This window comes from Macaca thibetana, chromosome 1 (genome assembly GCF_024542745.1).
Source record: "Macaca thibetana thibetana isolate TM-01 chromosome 1, ASM2454274v1, whole genome shotgun sequence".
NCBI classification, from domain to species: Eukaryota; Metazoa; Chordata; class Mammalia; order Primates; family Cercopithecidae; genus Macaca; species Macaca thibetana.
The window spans coordinates 78681714-78709647 of record NC_065578.1 but is presented as its reverse complement, the minus strand read 5'-3'; the positions used below and the strand labels follow the sequence as shown (position 1 = coordinate 78709647).

General features: G+C 35.3%; 1 long non-coding RNA gene across 1 annotated transcript; it reads right to left on the bottom strand.

Moving 5' to 3' along the window:
• Positions 1-27617, bottom strand: LOC126960905 (uncharacterized). The gene is made up of 3 exons (XR_007728148.1): positions 27458-27617; positions 14484-14531; positions 1-1107 (listed from the first exon to the last, which is right to left on the bottom strand). It is a non-coding gene; the product is annotated as an uncharacterized LOC126960905 (long non-coding RNA).
• Positions 27618-27934: the final 317 nt, after the last annotated feature.

Below are 27934 nucleotides of genomic sequence, written 5' to 3'. Positions count from 1 at the left end.
TGCACCATTATAAAAAAACACTGGCATCATTAGGATGACATCGATTGTGAAATTAAGGACTTTCTTCACTTTCTGCTGGTAGCAGGACTGAACCTGCATTTTCCAAGATCAACTCTTCAGCATCAGAAGCTTTGACAGCTCTGAAGGGAGGAAAAAAAAGCATTTGTATTTTCAATAGAAAGTACAATTGCAGGTATTGATGCAGTTATAGCTTGAAAGCATGTTCTTATGCATTGAAAATGACTCGGTAGGATAATGGCGTGGGTTTAAGTTTTAATAATGCCACAGTAAAGAACAGAATAAGAAACCTAAATTAGATGCACCTCAGGAAGGTAAGATTCTACATTTACTTTGCAACTCTTGACAGGTAGAGCCTTATTTGACCATTGGTTGACAAGTACAACTCCCACAACATTGGCTAGATTACAGTTTACTTGTTGGAAATTGCACTTCTAGCCATGGTTAGCAGCATTCAAGAACCATGTGAGAGGTTATACAACACAAAAAGAAGACATCTTCCTCTAAGTCATTTTTAAAGAAATTGTCCCGGCATTTTTATTCTCTTTGCCTCTACACTCTCCTTTGCTATAAGCTCCATGCTCTATATGATTTTCATTCCGTGCTTGTCCAAGCCAAAGATTCAAGGAAGGGAGAAAACAACAACAAAAAGTAGCCAGTACCTTCCTGCAATGTTTTTACAGCTGGCAGAAAAAAAGATGAGATGCTGGATTTTTTTCCCAGAGGATTTAGAGATAAATTCTTGGCCTCACACATGGAATTTGGTAAATACAAACCAACTAGTATAGTGGTCACTACTGGTTGTTTTCATAAAAGTATCTGTGAATTGTTATCATTTGATTTAAACTCCCTTTCTAGAGTCATACAACCACAACGAGAATCATGTTGGTGAGTTTTGACAACACACCAGCAGTCACGGTTTCTCCCAGGAGGTCCTGGGAAGGCAGGTCAGAGACTTCATTCTTCTTGCATCAGTGAAAGTCAGCAATGGAGAGCTGGAGAGAGGACTTGCCCTTCTTCAGACCAAGATGAAGTTTAGGATTGAACAGATCTTTGGGAAAATCCAGATAGCAGAAAACAATGAAATCCCTAGAAAAAATAACAGCCTGCTTGCCATTTATGATCCAGAGAAAACCACCCCTGACCTGCAGGATAACGTCAGGGTTAAGCTACATCTCAGTCCACCAGCTGAGAAAGGGCTTTGATTTACACACAAGAAAATCAGGCCGCATCAAGATTCTTTCCCATTCCTCAGCAGAAGGGTAATTTTCTCCAGTTTGTCACCAACTAAATTGCAAGAAGAGAAATTTCTATGCCTTTATTCCAAAATTTACCTGCTGTTTTATAGAAATATATGGTTGCTGACAAAACATTAAAAGGTAAAATAATATATTATTTTAAAGACTGAGGGAAAATCAAGTTTAATTTTAAATAGTAGAAATGAAAATACACATGGAGAAGCAATTAGAGCACAAAAATTTACTCAACAACACATATTATATAAATTTTGAGTGAAAAACTCTAGACAGAAATTGGAAATTAGAAGGATCACTGTCAAGGTGAGATCTTGTAATCTTGAAGATCAAGTAGAAAACAAAATTTTACAACACTAAAATAAAAATTAATTTTACAGCACTAATAAAAAGGAACGCAGCTGAGCACAATGGCTCATGCATGTAATCCCAGCACTTTGGGAGGCCCAGGCAGGAGGATCACTTGAGGCCAGGAGTTTGAGACTAGCCTGGGAAACATAGTGAGACCCTCGTCTCTACCAAAAAAAAAAAAAAAAAAAAAAAAGTTAATTAGCCAGGCATAGTGACACTTGCCTGCAGTCCTCATTCCTCAGTAAGCTGAGGTTGAAGAACCACTTGAGCCCAGGAGTATGAGGTTTTAGAGTGATCTGTGATCATGATTGTGTCTCTGCACTCCAGCCTGGGCAACACAGTGAGACCCTGCCTCAAAAAATAAATAAATACAAAGGAACGTAAGTCTTGAAGGAAAAGCTACAAGGTAAGAGAGGTATATCTAGGGACTTACAATAGGAATGCCAAAAGGAGAAAAAAAGAAACAAGTGGAAAATTAATAATTTCACAATGAAAGAAAAAAAAAAGTCCTGAGCTGAAGTTTGAAATTGCATGTGGAAAAGACTCACAAACTTTCAGGCAGAATTAATAGAAATTTCTAAGTTCCACATTAAAAGACAAAACCTCATCCCCTAAGGTGAGGGGAAAGTAGTTTTATATTACAATATGCAAATCAGATTAGCGCTACAATTTTCATCTGAAGCATTGGGAAGCTACGAAACAACAACTAAAGACTATTGAGCAGAGATGCTATAATTCCATAATCTTGTATCTGATCAGGTCAAAAACTAATAGAATTAATAAAATAATTTGGTATAATGGCTAAAAAGATCAAAAATACATATTAATAGGCTTTTCTAGAACAGATATAGCTACTTAAAATTGAAAATAGTCCATTTAAATTACATTGAAACTATAAAAAGTATTGGAGCAAACTATACAGTAGAAGGCCAGAGTCCCTTTAGAGAGAGCTTTAAATGCATAAGGGCATGAAATAGATCCTAAGTAAATGGAAAAACACGTTGTCTTCCTGCATGGCAAAACTTAGTATCATGAAAATGTCATTTCTTCTATGTGTATGTGTTTTATCATTCATTAATTCAATGAATATTCATTTTTATTACTTTGTATATTGAGAATGCAGTGATAGAAGTGGGATGCAGAAAATAAAATAAACACATTATATGCTAAACAGAGTAAAATGCTATGAAGAAAAATAAACCAGTAAAAGCAAACTGAAATTGTTATAGAGATAGAAGTTTCTCATAGGGTAGTCAGAAAAGGCTTCAGTGAGAACATGACATTTGAATGCAGACCTAAAGGAGATAGGAGAGCAAGTCATGTGGCATCTGATTAAAGACCCTCCCAGGCAGAGGAGGAAAGTACAATGTATCTGAGTTGAGAGTATGCAGGACACTAATACAGATGAAGTGGAGTAAGCAAAGGGTAGAGTAGTGAGGGAGAACCAGCTCATATCGTTGTGTTTTTTTCATTCTGAGTAGGATAGAAAGTCACTGGAGGGCCTTAAGCAGACAGAAACATGCTCTGAGTTTTTGACAGGAAAACTCTTGTCGTCCAATTCACCATACCAAGGAGAGCAAGGCAGAACAGGAAGAATAGTTTCTTGCAACTGTCCCCGTGAGAAATAAAGGTGGCATAGGCCAGGTTGTAGCCACAGATTTTTAGAGATGTGATCATATCCTGGATATGTATGAAAGCTATAGCCCTGATACTGACTGTTTGGTATGAAGGAAAGCGTGAAATGAATGATGAGATCAAGATTTTTGGCTCGTGTATACATAGGATTACCATTAACTGAGAAGGGAAAGGTTGCAACAGAAACTCAATGTTGGGCATGTTAAATGTGGGCTGTATATTTGAAATATCCAAATGAAAATATAGCCGGTTATACTTGAGTCTGGAGCTTAGGGGCAAAGATCCAAGCAATTACTATATAATCCAATTATCATTCAAATGAAGGATATTTTGGAACCTTTATAAAATTGATTTTAATTAATTTAAAATTTCAGTTGAAAGAAAAATGTCTGTGAAAAAATATAGGAATATTATGATAAAAAAAGACTGTACAGAAATATTTGCCTTGCCAAATAGCAAAACTTAAAATAAGCTCAATATAATAAAAATTGTATGATATTGTCAAAGGAACAAAATTGTATCTGTATTAAAGAACATACAGAAATAAAAATTTATGTACATAAGAAAATATACAAATATAACAATGTTACACAAATTGTATAATTTTATACAAATATAACATTGCCTTTCAGTAAAAAATGAGTTATTTAGTAAATATTGATAGCATGTCAAAGAAAACTATTCGTTATACCCATAAACAGAAATGATTATATTATAATTATTACTTTCAACATAGAAATGTAAATATTATATATTTGTTTTAATCAAGTTTAGCAAAGTTTCTCATTCCAAATTTGAGGAAAATTGATTATTTAGAAATTAAAATTTAGAAAAATTAAGAACTTGCCCAAATTAACATAGCGATTTGATCTATATTAGACCACCATTAAGTGGTAAACTAGAATGTGAATCAGTCATGTTCCAAAGCATATCCTTTTATCCCCATGCTAAATGATGGGTCTGGTCTTTCGTGTTTGTAAGATACCATTTGATGATTTTGCAGAAGATGCAAGATGAGGTTCTACTCAAATTTTTGACTCCCAGTCTTTGTATTAAGACCATGCTGCCTTTACAGTTGGATGCAGTGATGTTCTTTGATCTGTGTTAGACCACCACAGGAGGCTCCAAGTTATCAGAAAGGAATCTTCGAGCTGGAGCTTAAATTTGAGGTTCTCAGCAGACAAGAGGGAGTCCCAGGTCCCTTGATCTCACTTACATTTCTATGATTTTTCACAATTGACCATTCTGAGTCCTGAAACTTACTGAAATGTTTGTCTCTACACTAAGCCTACCTCTTTCCAAATCAACCCCTATGATACCCATTCAATCACTTTCTTTTTCCCTATATAAAGAACACCTATTCAGACTGACTTGCTAAAGCAATTAGGTCCCCTCCCTTATATCTGAAAGCTCCCTTTCATCATACTTCTGAGGAGTGCTAGGAAAGCTATAAGACAGTGAGAAGTAACAAGACTCAGTGTGACAATGGGAGATCACTGCCCTTAAAAATCTCATTTATGATCTTCATGTCAAACATTCTCCTATGTAATAAAAAGGTATAAATTCTATGTCTAGAGATTAATTTCTCTCCTTTAGGCAAAAATATTTCACACAATTCCCCGAAGATCACTTCCAACATTCCATAGCCTATGTTTAAAAAAAATAAGACATAATGCTTCCCAAAACAGGTAACATCATTAATAAAATAAGCTATTCTCAGTACAGTCTCGGTCAGTTAAAATTTAATAAATTTCCAAATAGTTGAATGGATTACTTTTTCTTCAGTAGACTAGAAATATGAATTTTGCCTATGATTGTTTTGTAATTTTTAATGCACATTACGAGAATGAGTGTGGACGTTAAATAAGCCTTTATTTATTTATTTATGTATTTATTTAGACATGGAGTTTTGTTCTGTTACCCAGGCTCGAATGCAGTAGCACCATCTCAGCGCCATCTTTGCCTCCCAGGCTCAAGCAATCCTCCCACATGAGCCTCCTTAGTAGCTGGGACTACAGGCATGCGCCACCACACCGTTATTTCTTATTATTATTTTTAGTAGATACTAGGTTTCATCGTGTTGCTCAGGCTGGTTTCAAACTCCTGGACTCAAGTGATCTACCTACCTCAGCCATCCTAAAGTGTTGAGATTACAGATGTGAATCACCACAACTGTCGTCTAAGAAGCCTAGGTTTAATGCAAGCATAGGATTATAAGACTGGAAATAAAATTGTATTATGGTCTGAAAGATTCATACTCTGCAACTGAGCAGAGTGTGAACACATTCCAGACTCAGGTTGATTCAACTTCCACATCTACTTTAGTCCCTGGGTGTAATTGATAGGTGGATTGTGACTTCTCCAATGCACACATACTTGCCTCTCTTAACCATATGAATTTTATAAACTCCCAATACAATATAACTCCCTCTATTGTCATTAAATCACAAAACCACAATGTAAATAGAAGAAAAAAACAGACACTCCTAAATATGATCTTTAAAACACTAGCTCCAGATATACAAAACAGAAAAATGCATCCCCTCACAACAAACCACACATAAACTCAAAGCTGCATAAAAGTGCAGTAGTAAAAAATGACAGAAACTATAAAGGTTTGGACCATAAAATATCCTCGTTTCATGTTTCATATTTCTTTGAGATAACCTGCAACCTTCACTAGTAATATGCCTATAAAAACCGGAAGTGAGTTATTTGAACTTATTTTACTGGATGCAGCTTAAAAATCACTGCTAAAGGAATTCTGACATTTCCCACAAGGAATTCTGGAATGTAATGACATAGGAGAATCTCAATTGCAAGCTCTAGTTATGTAGGGAAACCAGAGCCACATGTCATAACGACATTGACAAATCTCCCAGCTGAAATTAGACTCGTCCATCCATATTATTTTGTATATTTGCTTAACATTATGGAGCCACCTTGGTGTATGCCCCACTTGAATCCCCTTTACTGGCTGATACTCTCATCCCCTGTTGAATGCACACACAACCTTTTCTGAAGCCTTGCCCTGGACTAACAGGGTCAACGCCTCTCCACAGGTCTGCAGGGCTGCATCCCCGGAACTACTCCCCCTGGCTGCAAGGCGGAATTCCTGCACAACGCAATTCACACTCCAGAGTACTCCCACTATAAGGCTAAGGACAAGTGCATTCTGGTCAGCTCCTTCCTCTTCCTCACTTTTTTCCCGCTCACTCATGCCCCAGATATTTCTTGAAAGAGCATTATTTCAATAAATTTAGGAATCCAAATTCCTATTTTAGGCTCAACTTCTAGAAAATACAACCTAAGATACACAATATGTTTTTTCTTCATAATTAAACTATTAACATACATGTCTATTTTGCCATGGGTTTAAACTCCGAAAGAAAGGAATAAACCACATATCCATCTTGTGAAAATAAATTTCTTATTTGTCCTTCTAATATCTACTTTGCAACCATCCAATCATCCTATCTTTCCTTTTCTATTTAGTTTTAAATCCAGAAGTGGCCTAGATTAGGAAGAACATTCACTTACGTCATCTTCGTTTACTTAAAAATGAGCATGCTTGAACGGGAGTGGCGGCTCACGCCTGTAATACCAGCAATTTGGGAGGCCAGGGCAAGCAGATCACGATGTCAGGAGAAGATCCAGACCATCCTGGCCAACACGGTGAAATCACGTCTCTACTAAAATACAAAAATTAGCTGGTCATGGTGCCGCGTGCCTGTAATCTCAGCTACTCAAGAGGCTGAGGAAGAAGAATTGCTTGAACCAGGGTGTCTGGGGTTGTAGTGAGCTGAGATCACACCACTGCACTCCAGCCTGGTGACAGAAAGAGACTCAGTCTAAGAAACAAACAAACAAAAACTTTTTTTGTGTTTTTTACTGCTTATCTCATGTTTTTATCTGTTATTTTTTACTGCTTATCTCATGTCTTTATCTGTCATTGTTTTCTTACTTGGCCATTTCCACCTCCCCTAATAGCCCTCCTATACTAAAAATGAATAAAATAATTTAGAATTGGATAAACAGTATGTTGATTGTGTATGTATCTATTCATGTACAGGCGTAAATACCTCTATCCACTTAGAAAATAAGTATATGTCAATCTTGACTTCGTTAAGTTTACATTGAAAAAGAAAACCAGGAACTGTATTTATCTTCTTTTCAAAATCTATGGTTTTGTAACAACTAGAAAACATTGTACATGAACTTAAACATAAGCTATAATATGGTTTGGATCTGTGTCCCTATTCAAACCTCATATCAAATTGTAATTCCCAACGTTGGAGTTGGAGCCTAGTGAGAAGTAATTGGATAATGGGGGTGGATTTCTCCATTGCTGCTGTTTTTGTGATAGTGAGTTCTCATGAGATTTGGTTGTTTAAAAGTGTGTGGCACCCCCTCCTCTCTCTTGCTGCTCCAGCTATGTGACATGCTGGCTTCCCCTTCATCTTCCACCATGATTTTAAGTTTCCGGATTCCTCCCCAGAGGCCCAGCAGATGCCAGAATTATGTTTCCTGTACAGCTTGTGGAACCTTGAGCCAATTAAACCTCTTTATAAATTATCCAGTCTTCGGTATTTCTTTGTAGCAGTGCGAGAACATACGAATACAAGCTCCAACCTTCTAGAGATTTGCCGTAATAGAACAACTTTATCTAGAAATAAAAGAATAGAAAGACCATGGTAATACAACTTTTTATTGTCTCAATAATATTACTTCACTTAACGGACTGACTTTACAGGTCATTTTAGTAATTTGAATTAATCATTACCTGCTGTTTTATGTTTTATGTCTGTCTCCTTTATTGATTATATCTTTTAGTGCTACTCTTACTTCTGGCACTGAAGCAAATTATTGACATTCACTGAATGATTACTCAGTGTAAATTTATTGCATTATTGTTCAGTTTGTCTAACTCTAAACCACGTTCAGTTATTATGTAGACAAAGACTCTTCCTCACATTCAGTCCACCAAGGTAAAAAAGGAAAAACACATATGGAAAAATTTTGTTTCTAACCAAATCTATGAGGAAAGGATTCTTCTTTCCCCATACAGGATTTCCTAAAAAAGGAGGACAAGGAAGCGAAAATAAAAGCAAAGTTTTTAACAGCAATAGCATATTAAGTTTAACAGTTTTCAAAACTTAAAAACTAGATTTTTCTATTGAATCTAGATATCTTGAAAAGTGATCTAAAATAGTGTGTTACTAACATGTAATTTAAAAAGTATAGAAAATTACATCAATTTCTTACTAAAATCTTTCTTTAGTCTGCTTTTTAAAATTTCCATTCCAACTTTTCACAAGTTTGCTAAACTTGTGAAAAGTTTAGGCACTGTGAAAAGTCCAGGCACTATTTCTAGATTTTTTTTCTCATTTTTTAATCTTCATCTAGTTTATAAACATATTATCTGTCAAGAAAAAAAAAAGTTCTCCTCTGATGGACTTCTCCCTCTACTAACCAGCAGAAAAAAACAACTTGACTGTAAATTCAAAGGACTGATATGATTTCCCCACAAAAGTTAATATAGGAACCCGTATTTTCAAGCACAGAATAAATCTACAAATCTGTTTTGTCCACTTTTAAGCACTATTTAAAATTGTTTTATTTACCTGTTCTGAGCTACATATTGCATCTGTTCAGGATGCAAATTACTAGTTTTATTAAGTGTATATATGTATCACATGTTCTGGTAAATAAATAAGGAAACAAATGCATTAAGAAAGAAAAAATTAATTTTAATAAAATTGATATTTCAGGTTATTTTTTACTAACACTACTAAACTATAATATGGCCACAGAGAATTGCATCATTGTTGCAAGCATATGTAATAACAATATAATTTTTTAAAGTCTATCAATCTGTTTCTCTTTTCCCTGACTTATGCATTTCATCTACTCCAGCCATTGGCCATTATATAAATGCTGACTATATGGATCAGATGACATTTTGATATTTTGTAATAGTTACTGAAATATGTTTTGCACTCATAATTGGTTTTCTTTCTTAAAATTTATTTCACCATATTGGAAAATAATGTTGAAAACAATCAGCTATTAAGATTTTTTTGCATGTGTGTATATAGGTACACACACACACACACACACACACACATATATCTCCTACATATTAGATGCCTCCTTAACATTTTAATATAAAATTCATATGGTTAAATTAGTAACATTCTGAAATACTTCATGATTTGTTATTTTAACAAAAAATTACTGATGAATGGGCTATGGATTTTTGTTGTTGTGTTAATGCACTTAATTTTGTAGAGAAGTTTTAGCTTCACAGCAAAATTGAGAGGAAAGTACAGAGAGTTCCCATATGCACATGCACAGCCTCCCCTATTCTTAAAACATCCCCCTCCCAAGTGGTACATTTGCTACAACTGATGAGTCTACGCTGACACATCATTATCAACAAAGTCTATAGTTTACATTAGTGCTTACTCTTGATGTTGTACATTCTATGGGTTTGAACAAATGTATAATGACTTTTAGTCACAATTATAGTGTCAGAGTTTCAGTGCTCTAAAAATAATCTGTGCTCCACCTATTCATTACTCCCTGTTAAACTTTAACAATCACAGATATTTTTACTGTTTCCATAGTTTTGCTTTTTCTACAATGTCAAATAGTTGGAATGATAAAGTATTTAGTCTTTTCAGACTGGCTCCTATCACTTAGCAATATGCACTCAAATTTCTTATTTATATTTAATTTGTTTTATTTTACATTTCCTTGAAAAGCATATGATATGTAACATCATTTTATATACTTATTTACATCTGTATACCTTCTTTCATGATATGTCCAGATCTTTTGCCCATTTTTCAATTGAGTTGTTCACTTTTGTATTGTTGAGTTTTAAGTGTTTTTTTAATATTTTGGTTAACAGTCCTTTATCAGATACATCTGTTGCAAATATTTCCTACCAGTCTGTGGCTAGTCTTTTCACTTTCTTTATAGTGTCTTTCACAGAGCAAACAATTTTAATTCTATAAAATCCAGTTTTATCAATTATTTCTTTCACTGATTGTGCCTTTGGTGTTGTATCTGAAAAGTCATTGTCAAACCCAAGATTTTCTTCTACGTTATCTTTTGAAGTTTTATATAGTATTGTGTTTTACCTTTAGATCTGCGACTCATTTTGAGTTAATGTGCATGAAAGGTATAAGGTCTATGTCTGGATTCATTTTTTTTACATATGAATGTGCAGTTGCTCCAGCACCACTTATTAAAAAGACCCATATTTTTAATAAATGGTGCTGAAACAACTGGACATTTTGATCTCTTGTCAAAAATCTGTTAACAAAATTCATGTGGTTCTACTTCTGGGCTCTCTGTCCTGTTACATTAATCTGTGTTTATTCTTTCACCAGTGGCACACTGTCTTGATTATAGTAAGTCTTAAAGTCAGGTAATATCGGTCATCCAACTTCGTTCTTCATCTTCAATTGGACTATGTTTTTTGAATGATAACTATACGTCAAACTACAACCTCTCATTTAAAAATTTGCTCAAAATTACTTTATTAATTAAGGTGTATATGGTGACATATGACATCAGTCTAAATAGCGCCATCCATGCATTAATAATAGTATCAATCATTAAGCTTTAACATGTCCATTAAAGCTATAATGGAACATGTCATATAATTCAGTCCCAAACAATTTTAATGACTATTTGAAGACATAAAATTAGAATAGGTTTCTCAGAAATGAGTGTGCATACACTACTAAGGAATTCATGTATAAATTAATCTGATTGCTTCTTTAAAATATAGAGATTGATGTATTTTAAAGGCTCAAGATTGATTTATTCATTGCAATTCAGTTGGCCAGAGATCAATTTGATCTAGTATTTTTAGTCACATTCAAAATTAAACAAATTACTTAATTGACCAAGAAATCATGCTCTCTTATTAAAACTTAAAGGCAGAGAACTAGGTCAGGCACAGTGGCTCATGACTGTAATCCCAGCACTTTTGGAGGCCAGGATGGGTGGATCACCTGAGGTCTCGAGTTCAAGACCAGCCTGGTGAACACAGTGAAACTTTATCTTTAGTAAACATACAAAAATTAGCTGGGTATGGTGACAGGCACCTATAATCCTAGTTACTTGGGAGGTTGACGCAAGAGAATCGCTGGAACCCGGGTGGCGGTTGCAGTAAGCCGAGATTGTGCTGAACCAAGGTTGTGCCACTGCGCTCCAGGCCGGGTGACACAGCAAGACTCTGTCTTAAAAGAAAGAAAGAAAGAAACAAAGAAAGAAAGAAAAAAGACAGAGAACTAGATACTTCCTTTTGAGGTATGGATCAGAGAGCATTTGCTTTTTACTATAAATCTTTGAACTAATTATTTTTATGCTGTGTTTATGAATTTCAATATATAGTTTTTAAAGAAATTCTTAAAGCCCACCTCAAACTCAGAATTCAGTTTACATATGTTTGATATGCATACACATGTATATATGTGTATATATGTGTATATGTAGTTTTATACAAATTACAGGTGCTACATATATATTTGTATGTGTGCATGTGCATGTGTGGTGTATATGTGAGTATGACTGTTGTCTAGGGATTCTGTGACAGTTGATCTTCAAACAGGCCTTTAAGAACTACTGACATATAAAACAGCAGGTGTGAATTATGAGAGAAACGTGAATACTTGTTATTCCATTGTTTTTAATGAGATGTAACTGGTTTAGGACAGAATTGCTAAATCAAAGTTGAGAGACATAATACCAAAGATTTTTAATTAATACTTGCATGTACCTATGAGGCCACTGAATGTAAGTTTTGTGTTTGAGAAATATGATTTGCTATTACATAGAATAATAGTTGGAAAAAGCACACACTATAACAAATATGTTCTAATTGGTGGTGGCAGGTTGACATGACTCCTACTTCTCTGACACAGTTCACTTTTGATGATAAGGATTATTCTCTGTAAAATTAGATCTCAAAAAGTCATTACAATGGAGAAGGCAGTGGTGCAGATAATGCAAAACATCGTAATTTTCAAACATAATTTGTTCCTATCTTTGAAACAGTTCTCTTTCTACTTATATTTGTTTGGCAATGCCTAAATTAGCTTGTATTTCCTAGATACATAGCCACTGACAAGGAATTTGGGTATATGTTGCTAGACCAGTCTCTGCTTGACTGAATAGGGGAATAATTCATTAAGTTAATCTATGTAGGAACAAGAATATGTTGGCCATATTTTTCTTCAGAGCCCTTAATTTTGTACAGATATCATAAAATGTGAGCTGTTACTGATTTTGTAACACTTTCTTCCAAAGAGATCAAGGTTAGTAATACATGTCACAGAAATAATAGGCTGGTAATTAATCTCTAGTAGTGAAGAAAAAGCAGTGGTATTCCTGTAATATGATCTAGGGACACAGAAATGGATCATATAGCTGTTCCCTCCAGCAACTCATGACTGCACTCCTAGTTTAAACAAAACAAAAGAAAACAAAACAAAATGTAAGACGATGACAGAACAATATGAGTCCATGTTGAATAATTGTTAAGGTCAAGGGCTTTGGACAGGTTTTAGCTTAAATAAATTACCTTATCTCTCTAAACCCCAGTTTCCATACTGGAGAAAATAATTATGATTTTACTTATTCTACGTAGCTATTTTGAGGATTAACACAGATGAGCCTGTAAAACATACAGCATTGTACCTGTCACATAGTAAGTGCCCGGTAAATGTTGTACATATTATTATTCATGGTTGTATAAGAGCTCTGAAGATGTAAGGGAGTGATTTATGTTGTCTAGGCAAATTGTAACAGAAAATATGATATGAGAGTTACGTTTAGAATGATAAATAGGATATTTGCAAGTGAAGATGAAAGAAAGGGCTTTGCTTTTCTTTTTTCTTTTCTTTTTTTTTTTTTTTTTTTTTTTTTGAGACAGAGTCTTGCTCTGTCATCCAGGCTGGAGTGCAGTGATGCGATCTTGGCTCACTGCAAGCTCTGCCTCCTGGGTTCACAACATTCTCCTGCCTCAGCCTCCCAAGTAGCTGGGACTACAGGTACCTGCCACCACACCTGGCTAATTTTTTTATATTATTTTAGTAGAGATGGGGTTTCACCATGTTAACCAGGATGGTCTCAATCTCCTGACCTCATTATCCGCCTGCCTAGGTCTCTCAAAGTGCTGAGATTACAGGCGTGAACCACCGCGCCCGGCCAGAAAGGGCATTTTTGATGAGAACACATGGGCACAAAGAAACAACAGACACGGGGGCTACTGGAGGGTGGAGGATGGGAGGAGGGAGAACATCAGGAAAGTAACTACTGGGTACCAGGCTTCATACCTGGGTGATGAAATAATCTGTACAACAAACCCCTATGACATGAGTCTACCTATATAACCACCCCCCACAAGTCTACCTGTATAACAAACCTGCACGTGTACATCTGAACTTAATGTAATAGTTTAAAAAGGGAATTTTTATGGCAAAAAAAGATTATGTAAAATGTGTGACAACTTCATGTTGAGAAAAGTAGGTAGTCTGTTGTGGTTAGAGTGAGAATATATTCATTGGGGAAGGGTTAACAAGAAATGAAGCTGCCTTCCAGAGATTAATGCAGAAAAAAACATGCAGAGTATAAAGAGTGTGTATGCCAGCAAAATACATCTGTGTGATTGTGTGGACCTGAATAGTATTAATTTGTATTGTGGCAAGAAAAGAATGTTACATGTTTACAATACCGTGATTACTATCCGTAGTGCAATCACATTTTTCAGCCTCTCTTCCAGGTGGATTGAGGCTATGTGACAGTTCTGTGGATGAAATTGATGCAACATCATCCAGTCATAACCTGTAAAAACATCTCTCAAAATTTTCTAGTTTTCTTTTCCCCTACCTCTGTAGCCTTTGAGGCCAAAATTGGCAGAGATTAAGGCTGAAAGAGGGTCAATCAACCTCTCCATCCTGTAACATTATAGGCTGAAAAAAAAGAAGAAAACAGAAATAAAACAAAACAAGACACCTTTTATTACAGAAAGCCACAGAGTGCTTGAGGATTGTCATTTGTGACAGCTAGCTTACTATACACAAACACACACACATGCACGCATACACATATATACCCACAACCCGTACTTACAAAAACTTTAAAAATTTTCCTAGGTTAATAAAATGTCCTAATAATCCACAGTTTAACAAGACAAAGGACGCTCACTATTAGCACTGCTCATCAACTTTGTACTGGAAGTTCTTGCCAGAGCAACTGAATAAGAAAAAGCAATAAGAGGCAAATAAACTAGAATAAAACTATTTCTATTCACATGTGATATGGTCTTATATATGTCTTATATGTAGAAAATTATAAATAATCCACAAGTAAGCTGCTAGAACTATTAAATAAATTGAGCAAAGTTTTAGAGTACAAGATCAGCACGCAAAAATGACTAGTCTCTCCCCACCAGCAATGACTAATTCATAAAGAAAATTAAGAAAGCACTTTCATTTACAATAGCACCTAAAAGAATAAAAACCTAGAAATAAATTTACCAAAAAAGGGAAAAGCTCATGTGCTGAAAACTACATGATATTGCTGAAATAAATAAAAAGATACCTAAATATTAATAAATAGAAACATAGTTTATACTTATGGATAAGAAGGCTTAATATTGTTAAGATATCAGTAATACCCAAAGCCATATACAATGGCAGTGCAATCTCCCTCCAAATTCTAGCAGACTTTTCTGCATAAATGGAAAAACTGATCTTCAAATTCACATAGAATGGTGAGGGATTCCAAATAGATAAAACAATCTTGAAAAAGAAAAGCTAAATTGTGGGACTTAGGCTTCTTGATTTCAAACCTGACTACAAAGGTATGGTAATTAAAATAGGGAAGTACTGCTATAACGATAGACATATGAACCAAAAAAAAAAAAAAAAGAAAGAAAAAATTGAGAGTCCAAAATAAACCTGTGTATCTATAGACAATGGATTTTGTTTTTCACTCAATGGGGAAAAAATAGTCTCTTCAACAGCTGGTCTGAGATGACTGGATTTCCATACATAAAAGAATGAAGTGGAACCTTATCTTGGCCTACGTAAAAAATTAATTCAAATAGGTCAATGACCTAAATATAAGAATTAAACCATAAAAGTCTTAGAAGAAAACACTGGAGTAATCTTCATGATCTTGAATTTGGCAATGAATTCTTCAACATGACAACAAAGACATGAGCAACAACAGGAAAAAATAGACTGGACTTCATCAAAATTAAAAACATTGGCATATCAAACAACATTATCAAAAAAGTGAGAAAACAATTCACAGAATAGAAAAAATATTTTAAAATTGTACGTCTGATAAGGTTTTACATTTAGAATATATAAAGAATCTCACAACTCACAACAAAAAGCCAAACAATTCAACTTAAAAATGGGCAAAAGCACTGAATACACATTTCTCCAAAGAAGCATAAAAATGACCAGTAAGAATATTAAAAATGCTCAATATGATCGTCATTAGGGAAATACAAGTCAAAACCACAATAAAATATCACACATACACTAGAAAGGCTGTAATTTAAAAAAAAAATCAGAAATTAACAAGTGCTGGATTCACGTTACAGAACAGTGAGCCGGTCTATCCCACTGAAACACACCAAATTCTTTGTTTTGACTAATCCTTGAGTAACGCGAGCAAACATAATTTTTCATGCTCTTTTGTGTGCTTTTGTTTACGAGCTTCATAAGAGGAGAAATCAAGCCTGCTTTTATTTCTCACGAATATCCGGCATCTAGCACAGTGCCTGGAGCAAATAGACTCTTAGTAATAAGTTTTTTAATGAATGCATTAAAACATATTTGGAAATTGTCTAAATCTTCTACACTGAAAAAAACACTGTATTTAATGTAAATGTTAAGCTACCTGTAAAAATCATTTCTTTCCAAAAAATTGTAATAGACACTGAAATTTCAGACAAAAAAAAAAAAACCTACAAAAACAAAACCCATTTGCAGGATTCCTATGGCTATTAGTGTTTATATTTTAATGTTCTCATACTGTCATGTTTCCAGGCTTCAAAAAATTTTTAGTATTTTTTACCTCCATTTGAAGTAAGATACTTAGTATGTTTTATTATATAATTTTAAACTAGTTTATGTCTCTATATAAGTATGCATCTAATACGGTATGGATATGTGTCCCTAACAAATCTCATGTCAAATTGTAATTCTTAATGTTGGAGGTGAGGCCTGGTGGGAGACAATTCGATCATGCGGCAGTTACTCTAGAATGGTTTAGCACCATCCCCCTTGGTACTGCTGTTGCGATAGTGAGTGAGTTCTCACAAGATTTGGTTAAAACCGTGTAGCACCACCCCCCTTGTTGCTCCCGCCATGTTAGATGCTTCACTCTCTCTTTGCCTTCTGCCATGGTTGGAAGTTTCCTGAGACCTCCCCAGAAGCAGAAGCTGCTATGCTTCCTGTATAGTCTGCAGAACCATGAGACAATTAAACCTCTTTATACAATACGCCATCTCAGGTATTTCTTTATAGCAGTGCAAGAATAGCCTAGCACAGTATTTCTGAAGCAATTGTCCTTACTTATGTATGTCATTAAATATAGAGAAGCAGTTCATTCATGGGTCTGTGATTTCACAGTTTGAGGCAAAAGCTGAAGGTCTTAGCCATAATAACTTTTTTTTTCCAATATATTTTCAGCTATTCCTTTTCCAAATCCTCTTTTGAGGGCTTTTAAGAATATAGGTTATAAAAGTAATAAAATTCTACAACCGTATTTTTGAGTCTTTAGAAAGGATATTCCATCCAATTTTTGTAGTTCACATAGTTTTCCCTGTTCTGATATGAGACTTTTTGCCCATATTTTTTTTTACGGCTTAAAAAGAAAATGTTACCCCCACTGAATGTAGTGACAAGTTTTCTCTCTTTCCTCCACCAGCATTTCTATCTCTATCTCTCCATAAAACTATAAAAAATCTGTCTCTATAAATTACATTACAGGCCTGTTCTTACTATTGCCTTATAATCTTACATGTCCCAAGTCCACTGTCATCACACTGTCTCCCTCACTCCCTAATAACTATTTCACATTTCTTCTTACCCTCAAACTCATACACTTCATTCCACATTCTGTTTCTCCGTTGATGATCTGGTTGGCAATTTCACTGAGAAAACACCAGCAAACAGAAAAGAATTCCGAAATCTCCTATCACCTTGGTTATCCTCCAATCTCCATCAAGGTCCATATTTCCTGCCTGCCTTCTTGTTATTTTGCGTGAACTTTTCACACTACAAATCCAAGGTCATTCTTCCATTAGTGTCCTCTCATCTACTTAAGGACAGAGGACCAACAACTCCGCTTGACCTATTTGGATCCTAAATTTTTCTCTCTGCATTGTATCGTTTCTGTTAGCATATAAGCATACTTTTATGAAGAAAAGCTCATCTTTTGACTTCCTGATCCCCTCAACCAGATACTTCTCTTTGCTTCTGCCTTGTAATATAAACATTTTTTAAAAAGATAGCTAGACTGACTACCTCTAACTCTTCTCATCAAAGTGGCTCATAAAAGCATCCCAATGACTCCACTGAAGTCTTCCTCATGACTCCACTGAAGCTATACTGATGGCTTTCATGTTGAGGTGGCCAATTCTCATCTGACAACTTCTTGCACTATCAGCAACATTTGCCATCATTGGTAACATCCTCCTTGTGGCTTTGGAAACCAGGCACTACACTCTCCTGTTTTGTTTTGTTTTGTTTTGTTTTGTTTTCTCCTATTTCTCTGGCCTTTCTTTCTCATCTTCTTTGCTTGTTTCTTCTTCTTCCCCAACCTGTAAATCAAAGTATCTCAGGGATCCCTCCATTTGGAATATTATTCTTTTCTCTGTATTACCACCTTATTGATTTCATCATGTCTTATGACTGAATGCCATCCATATGTTTTATGACACTCAATCTGTTTATCATGTTATAGTAGCTGACCTTTAAAAATGACCTTTTGTGAGCCACATCTACTGATATTCTCATTCTTGCATAACTCCCCATGTATCTGGGGCGACCCTGGAAATTACTCTCAACCAGTAGAATACAGCAGATGTGACACTGTGTAACTTCCAAAGTTAGGCTATAGGAAGTGTTACAGCTTGCATTTGGATCAATCCCTTGCTCCTGGGATCTCTTTCTTGGAACCCAGCCTCCTTGCAAACCAAAGCCACAAGGAAAGATCACATGTAGATGCTCTATAAACAGCCCTGGCTGAATCCTAGCTTACAGCTAGCATGGACTGCACACCATGTGAATGGGTCCTTCACTACCTAGTCAAGCCTTCAAATGACTCCAGTCTCTGCCTTCATTTAACTGCAGCTATGAAAGACTCAAAACAAGAACCACTAAGCTGAGCACAATCTACAGAATTGTGAGAAATAGTAATAAACTATTATTGGAAGCCACTAAATTTAGGGTAGTTTGTTATTCAGCAATAGACAACATGGGTCACCTGAACTCCCCACTCAGATATCCAACTACTCATCCGGTATCTCTACTTGATGTCTAATAGACATGCCAAAATCAGCATTTCTAATATAAACTCTTGATCTTCCACCAACAGACATAAGTATCTTACAATTTTCCCCATCCAACTGAATGGCCACTCCATAATTACAGGTACTTAGGTCAAAAATTTCAGTTTCATCATTGATTCCTTTTTCCTTCACGTGGTTAACCCAATCTGGTGATAAATTCTGTTTGTTTTCCTTTCAAAATATAGTGAGAATCTAGCCATATTTCATCCCTGCCCTTGCAACCTCATCTAATATTATAACAACCTCCTCCTTGCCTACCCCATTCCAGATACCTTGGAATATTCCATATACTCTCATGCTTTAAAGCTTTTGAACTTGTATTTCCCCACATTTAAGCACACCCACTCTCTCAGCTACATTATGTCTTTGCTCAAATGCCATTTTGTTTTCAATGAAGCTTTTCCTAAACAATCAATTTAAAATTACAAACCCCTCTCTTCCCAAAATATTGCCATTTCACCATCCCATCCTTCTTTCATCATAGTATTTCCTCCAAGCTGACATACTATACATTTGCATTAATTACTCAGTATGTCACTGTTTATTATCTGGCTTCTCATAAGCCCCATGAGGACAGGGATTTTAAATGCTGCATCTCCACCACTTACAATAGTGTCAGCAATGTAGAAGGTTCTCAATAAATGCCAGTGCAGTGGGGGAATAAATAAGATTCTTCTTCTTATTTTAATGTATACAGTTAAAGAAAATTATGTTTTGGTTTAAATCTTTTTTTGTAATTCATAAGTTAAAATTATTGACCGAATTAATTACAGTAATGAGAGAAAAGAATGTTTGACAAAGATTGGTAGAGATGAAGCCAATTTTCTGCAACTTCTATCCTCAGTTTGTGTCATACTTTTCAAAGACATTTAAATGTATGTTAGAAGTAATTAAATTAATTTTTAACCAACCAACCCAGCACATGCTTGCCGGGAGTTATAAAATTTAAAGCAAATTTGCATGTTAATCCAGCCTGTGGCTTTTGCATTTACATGCATGTCTTATTTCTTTTACGCTTCTATTCTGAGTCCCTAATCTTCATCTTGATGTAATATTTCATCTTTAATAATCGATTGCTAAGACAGCATACACATACACACATACACTCACTCACACACTCACAGGTTTAGGAAATATCTTCAGTGGTGGGAAACTGAAATTTGGAATAAAAAATTAAATGTTGAAATATATTCATGAAATTTAACTGAATAAAATATGTGGAAGAATATAAAATATTGAATAACTGCTAATACTTTAAAGCTAGGAAAGATGACAAATAAGTCCATATTAGACTCCTAATACAGTGACTTTAACCCAACAAAATGAAGCATAATAAGGACAAATATCAAGTGATGGCATTCGGTTTAGTAAAAACAATTCTACAAGTATGAGAAGGGAAAGTGTGGCTTAGCAACCATCTAAGGCATATGGGTTTAAAATACCACCAACACAAGAGAAATGTTCTGTTACTGCACATGAAATTGTAAACTTACTCCTAAGCTATATTAATGAAAGAGATTGAGGGAGGTGACCATGATACTCTGCTCTGTTCTTGTCAGGACCTACTTACAGTATGTTCCTCAGTTATTGAAATATAGACAGTGCCAACGGAAATGCGCTCAGAGGTAATAGTTCAGTATGTTAAGTGGACTTGAAATGATGTCAAATGGGAAATTTTGAACAGGTCAGGAGGATGCCTAACACACACACACACACAAAGATATAAAGCGTTCAATCTCAGTAGCTACGTTCAAGTACATAAAGGGCTGTGCGGTCTAGAGAAGAAGGAACGGTTATTTTAAGAACACCTGTGTGTAGAAAGAGTATTAATGATTCCATATGACACCATTATGGTAGATAAATCATTTGAAAAATCTTCCATTTCCAAAACGTTTAGATACTGGTAAATTATAATGAACTTTCTTTAAATGTGCTAATGTCAAAATAAGAAAATTAATTTCTTGGGGACTAAAAATAAAAAAAAAAATAAGCAGAATTCTGAAGCCAGAGTTTTAAATAAACATGGAAGGTGTGGTATCCCTGGGTGAAAATGGATACTGAGAGCCACAGTTTTGTGTTAAGTTTAACACTTGGGAAAAATTAAATGAGCCTCTGATTCCCAAAAGGTAGGGGAAGGAGATGAAGGAGAGGATTCCTTTCACCACACAAAGTTAGATACCTCAATAGTGTTCCCCTCTCATTGAAGGTGAGGATGCTATATATATTCTGTTTGTAGCAAGGAGAACTAAAGAGAAACCATGTCAGTTGCCAAGGTATAGCTGGGAAATTAATCATAGAAATGGCAGTAATAGCCTGTTCTAGGAATTATGATTATAGACCTAATCTCATGTGAGTCTGTTTATTGTGGTGACCACTAAAAGACTATAGTCTAAGAAAATCCAAGATAATTAATTGAATTAAAAACATATTGTTTCAATGGAAACAAACACATTTACACTCAAGAGGGAAGCCTGTCAATTTAGGCTCCATGGGATTTTTATGGATGAAGTCCAGGTAAGTATGAACTCACAATAGAAAGAAAAATATCAAGTACACAAGGAAATAAATCACCATGAGTGAGAAAAATATTAAAAGCAGAAACAATAAATACTATATTTAGATCCCCAAGGGCTTCAGATATTAGAATCATCAAACACAAAAAAAGTATTTATAAAAATATTCAAAGAAATAAATGATGGAGTCCAAAACATGAGCAAGGAACCAGAGACTATCGGAAATGCTTAAGCAGATTTGAAAAAAAAGATTAAATAAAACTACTGGAAATAAATTTCACAATCATTGAGGTTAGAAACATTGATTAAGATTTAAGAACCAGATTGGACACAGCTGTCTAGAGAATTTGTGACTATCATATGTGCAGAATAAACTAGCAATGCAGTAGAAGGAATCAAATGGATGAAAAACATAAAAAAGAGATTACAGAAGTAACAGGAAGCAAAGAGAGGAGTCCAAAGACGCAATTTATTTGTAATCAAAGTCACAGAAGAATAGAAAAGAGAAAGAGAATGGAGAAAAGGCAATGTCCAGAAAGTTAAGGGATGAGAATTTTTCAGAATCAATTAAGAAATAAACTTTCAATTTCAAAAATTCCAATGAATTCTAAGTGCAGTAAGGAAAAACAAATTCGAATCAATACTCATTCCCAATAAACTTCAGAGTAGCTCCCTGCTCCCATTCTCAAATGTTTAAAATCCTCCCGAGAGTGAGGCATGGTGGCTCAAGCTTGCCATTCCAACACTTTGGGAGGCTGAAGCAGGAGAATCACTGGAGCCCAGGAGTTCGAGACCAGCCTGGGTAACATGGAGAGACCCTGTTTCTGCAAAAATTAAAAAAAAATAGCCATGTATGGTGACGTGAACCAGTTATCACAGCTACTGGGGAGGCTGAGGTGGGAGGATTGCTTGAGCCCAGGAGGTTGAGGCTGCAGTGAGCCATGTGCATGCCACTGCACCCCAACCTGGGCAACAGAGTAAGACCATCTCTCAAAAATAAATAGATTATTAAATAAATAAAATCTCTTTGAGAATGATGAGTAAAAAACTAGAATTTCAACAGCTATAATACAAGTAACCAATAGGCATCAGAGCAATGTCTTTAAAGTGGCAAGGAAGAATTAAAAAGTCATTCTAACACTGTGTACTCAGAATTCTATTTCAGCAATAAAGATAAAGAAAACACACTGTCTGGTTTTTTTAAGAGTGTTATTGCTAAAATATCTCCCTAAAATACTTTGGGAAAGAGTTATTGGAGAATATGTAGGATCAATAATCTAAGAATATCCAAAATCTGGAGATACTGAGTCCGGGATCAGTGGGTCTAGTTCAGGAATGCTATGAAATTGAGGCATGAGAATAGTAGCTATGCACTAAACCTGGAAATCAATCATTTTGTATAGAAAACATACACTCAAGGGACTCTGAGAAGAATGTCTTCGGGAAATAAGTAGATTTTCAATTAAAGGTGAATAGTCTTGAAGCTTTGGGGAAGACTTGTGTTCATTATATAAATACAGAAAACAAAAGGGAGGCCGGGTGCGGTGGCTCACGCCTGTAATCCCAGCACTTTGGGAGGCCGAGGCAGGCGAATCACGAAGACAAGAGATCGCGACCACTGTGAAACCCCGTCTCCACCAAAAATTACAAAAAGTTAGACTGGCGCGGTGGCAGGCGCCTGTAGTCCCAGCTACTCTGGAGGCTGAGGCAGGAGAATGGCGTGAACCTGGGAGGCGGAGCTTGCAGTGAGCCGAGATCGCGCCACTGCACTCCAGTCTGGGTGACAGAGCGAGACTTCGTCTCAAAAAAAAAAAAAAAAGAAAAAAGGAAACCATTAGAAGTTCCAGTGTTTTTTTTTTTTTTTTAAGGATTTACTAAACAACCATTGTTTACATATGAAACTAACTATAATTTTGCATCATATGAAGCAATTCAGTAGAAGTAAAAATTGTGTAAGGCTTTAATAGTTGAAACAGTCTCTTTCATGTTGCCTAAGATGAGTAATATTCAACACATAGACTAAACTAAAATCTGGTCACACTATTTTACTATTTATTTGCATAGTAAATAATTTTTCATGACTATACTAATTGTATTAATCATTAGACGTTAGTTTATAGTCCTCCGCAGAAACAATCCAATAGGGCAACAGGGGGTGTGTGTGTGTGTGTGTGTGTGTGTGTGTGTAATAGGGAATTGGTTCACACGATTACAGAGGCTGAGAACCCCCAAGATTTTAATTTGGCAAACTGGAGACAAGGAAGAGCTAATATGTAGTTCTAGTCTGAGACCAAAGATTTCAGAACCAGAAGAACTGATAGTATAAATTGGTTTGGAAACTGAAAGACTTGAGACCCAAGAAGAATTGTTTTGGTTTAAATCAGAAGACCTATGTTCCAACTCAAAGTAATCAGGCAGGAGGAGTTCCCTCCTACTCAGGCTTTTTGTTCTCTTCAGGTTTTCACCTGATTGAATGGGGCCCATCCACATCGGTGAGGACAATCTGCATTACTCAGTCCATAGAGTCAACTTTTAATCTGCAGCTTCACAGATACATCCAGAATGATGTTTGGCCAAATGTCTGGGCACCCCATGGCCCAGTCAAGTTGACACATAAAACTAATCACCACCACAACAAAAATGGCTTTATTTTTTAAATCACTGAATAAAACCCAGAAGACTTAATTGTGGTTACAGAATATAATATTCATGCTACGCACAAAATACTTAAGCATCTGCATTACACTACTCTTAAAGAAAATTCTTTATAAGTGTCTTTAACTTAAAATGGGAGAAAAAAGATTTGACTTGAGTGCTATCCTTAAACTCTCCTAATATTTCTCTGAAGCTTTCTTCTGTGGTTGTTTTCTGTGTCTCAGAATGTAACATTCACTCCGGGTAGAACAGCTAGGATTGAAAACCATCTATGTGCTTATCCACCAGTGTTTTTCTACATATAATGCTCACTTATGCGGCTTCCTATGTTCTGATAAAGATATATGTGAAAGGATATGGCTCAGTCCTTCAAAGAGTAACGTCATACTTCGATATGTGAATGAACAGTCTAAACACAAGAGACTGGGTGCTTGTGTGTGTAGATGTACAGAATTCCTTTTTCAAATATACATTTGAATATTATTTGCCTTTAATTTCATTTTAAATAAATTTAAGCTCAACAAACACATACCCAGTGTGAAAATACATCCAAATGAAAAATAATTGTTATTCAAAGTTGCATTACCTGAGTTCAACAACACATTATTTGAAAACATTTATTTGTAGATCTCCTTCTTGCCTACAAGAATATTTGGAGTATTTTAAAAGCAGTTTAATTATACTATATTTACAAGTTGACATCATAATTTTTATGGAAAATAATAATCCTCTGTGATTTTAAAATACACTTAAGCTCAGATCCCAGTCGAAACCAATTAAATCAGAATCCCTGGAGGTGGCGCTAGTCATATTTATTCTTTTAAGTGCACCCTAGATGACTGTAAAGTGTAGCCAGGGTTAAGAATCACTGAAGGAACATATAAGCGTTGTCCATGTTATTAAACAGTTTTCATAAACATCACTTTAAATGAGTCCTCATACTGCATAGGCATACCAAAATTTATTTTAAATTCCCTTAGTTTGAATATTTAGGTTATTTTCTGTCATATTTTTACATGTGGATAGATCCAATTATATAAAAAAAAAACTAATCTTCCTGGGTACTGATTATCATATAAAGATACATATGTCTTGGTCTTCTACGCCGGAGTTAAATTATGAAAGAAAGCAAATACCCTGACGTGACACGTACTGTTCTTTGAGTTCTTTTGGCCCTTGATTAACTGACAGCAGCTGGGGGCTACAAAATGAAAAAAAAAAAAAAAAAAAATAGAAGAACTGAACATCATTGCTAGATTTTATAATTATTTTTGCTAAACATTTAAAGTCAATTCATTATACCTTTAAGAAGGCTTCACGATCTGTTTTATGTTTATTGTTTTGTATATTATGTATATGAATATATATGTAAATAAAGTAAATTTTAATTGAGTAGGATTTGGGTGTGGGGGAGTTGGAGATTTTTTTAAACTTAGTATTTCAGAATTTTGAAGACTATTAACTACATACAACTCATGGAAGAATAATTTAAGAAATAGAAAAAAAAAATCACATTGTATTTGATTGGAGGGGTTGTGATGAAGAGAGGTATTTTGTCAAAATCCAGTTCAGACTTCCCTATGGAAAATCAAGACAGCTGGGATTAGATAGTATCCACTTATCCAATTTCTGCCTCACTGTGTCTTTTTTATTTGAATTAATCTGGGTAATGAACACCCAAACCAAATTATTGTGGGTTGATTACCCATGAAAAGTGGGTTAATTGTTTAATAGCCATGGGTGCGAGTGGGTATAGGTATTTTAATATACATACACTTCTAGTTGGCATATATGAGAGTAGCATAAAATACATATGCAATGAAATCAACATTGCAGTTTCATATTAAAAGTTGATTAATCTTCTTGTTAGAGTAATTTAATTATCTGTGAAATTGGTCGCTAAACACTGGAAAAAGTAGTCATCTATTATCATTGTTTCTGTTTTAAAAAAAGAAAGATAAATAAATGTTTTTTGAGTTCTAAACAAATAAATCTTAATTTTGGGAAAACATTGAAAGAAAAGAGACATTTAGTGCTATTTACAATCAAAGGCAAACGTAACAAATGGTTGTTTCCATCATAAGCTCAACTTATTATCAGACTTGCTTACAGTTAGATGCAGTCATCCACATTCCTGTGCAGTTTAAAGTGAAAGCTACGTAAAAAGTTTCCATTTCTGGGGAAGAAGGTGGCATCTAATTGAGGCAATGCTGCCTAGCATCTACATCCTTTGGGCAAGAAAAATGTATCCGATCAAGAAACACCAACTGCAGCCATGTTTTCTAATTTACTTTCTAAGGCCATTAAGGGGAAGACCTTATTAGAAAATAGCTGCCAGAGCCATTATCTTTTCTTCGCTTTCAGTAAAGGCGCACACGATTTCGATGAAAAATGTCAGCATTCAGCTTTTCTTTCCTGGTAGAAGCAATGGACCCAATTAAAAAATTTGGTGAATGGATCCATTACATGATGCCTCTTCGGGAGGAAAAAACCAACACAAGGGAATTACAAAATAACAACCACCACCAAAAAGAATAGAGACCACAAGAGTAAGCATGCTGTACCAGCAGGGAAGCTGCAAATGTGGGCAAAATGTTATTATAAAGTTCACAAAGTTAACAATGAGGCCAACCAAAAGACTCTACTTGATTGTGAAATCATCACTAATTCTCTATTTCTTTCCTTGTCTTATTATCTTCCTTTATTCAGCTAATACTTCTGCTGATTCCTTTTGCTTCTTGTGGAAATCTGGGCTACAGCCTAGGGTTGCTTTTTGCATTCTTAAAAAAGGAAGAAAGAATGATATATTTTCCTTTAAAATTAATTTCAGAGGGCAAATCCTGGTAATTCCTAACTGAGAGGCAACATTTTGACATCCATCATTTTTACACAGCCCAACACGGTCCTTTAGCTGAAAGGTATTGAAAAACAACAATATGTCAGAAATCTTGATAAGCCCAATTTTTGGTGAAAACCAGAAAGAACCTACTTGCCATGCATGGGGTGCCTGTTTCTTTTGTAAGAATCAACAATGTTTTAGCTCAGTCTCACAACTCAGCAGCCTTTAGATGATACTTGGTCCTGTGGCACACAAAGATTTAATTGCAGCTTATTTGCCATTACATCCTCCCCAGTGCATTAAAATATAAGGTGCACAGCAAAGCCACCTTTCTGCAATATGCCTGGGAAAGAGCCAGACCTGAGAACCCTTCACAACTGGTCATGAAGCTAAAACAGAAACAATAAGAGCAAACAATTACCTACAAATGCTCACACCTAAAAGAAGCCAGAGACTTTTAAGAAGATGAAAGAGGTGGTCATTGGGGAGTTTCAGAAACATTTCACTGAGGAAAACAGAAAACAAAGCATCAGAAAGAGTAGGACTGGGCAGACTGTGCATGGGATTTCATCAACCTTACCCAAGATAGTGGTCCGGTCAGAAGAGGGCCCGGACTGCTCAGCTCAGCTTCTCTCTGCATACTAGACAGATGACACTCCTTCATAACAAGATGTATTCCCAGTTGTATATATTAATTTTGATGCTTGCCTGGAGCCACAATTTCTCATTCTCTGTCAACCAGTGTGGTTAATTATGTACTGTAATATTTAAATTACAATTCTGATTATTTTTGAAAGATAATTAGACTAAGAAAAAGAAGGAGACTGAGTTGCAAGGAAGGTTGCTTCAAAGGTTCTTGTTATGTAGGAAGACAATATATTTTCCCAGAAGTGAGAATCATTTGTGGTACAACTGGGCCTTGGGGAGACTGCAATGAACGCTTTGGAACCATGCACTCACTTTAATTAAGGAGGGGCCATCTGGTTCAGGTAAAAAAAAAAAAAAAAAAAAAAAAAAAAAAAAAAAAAAAAAAAGATAAATTCTATTAGATGGCTTG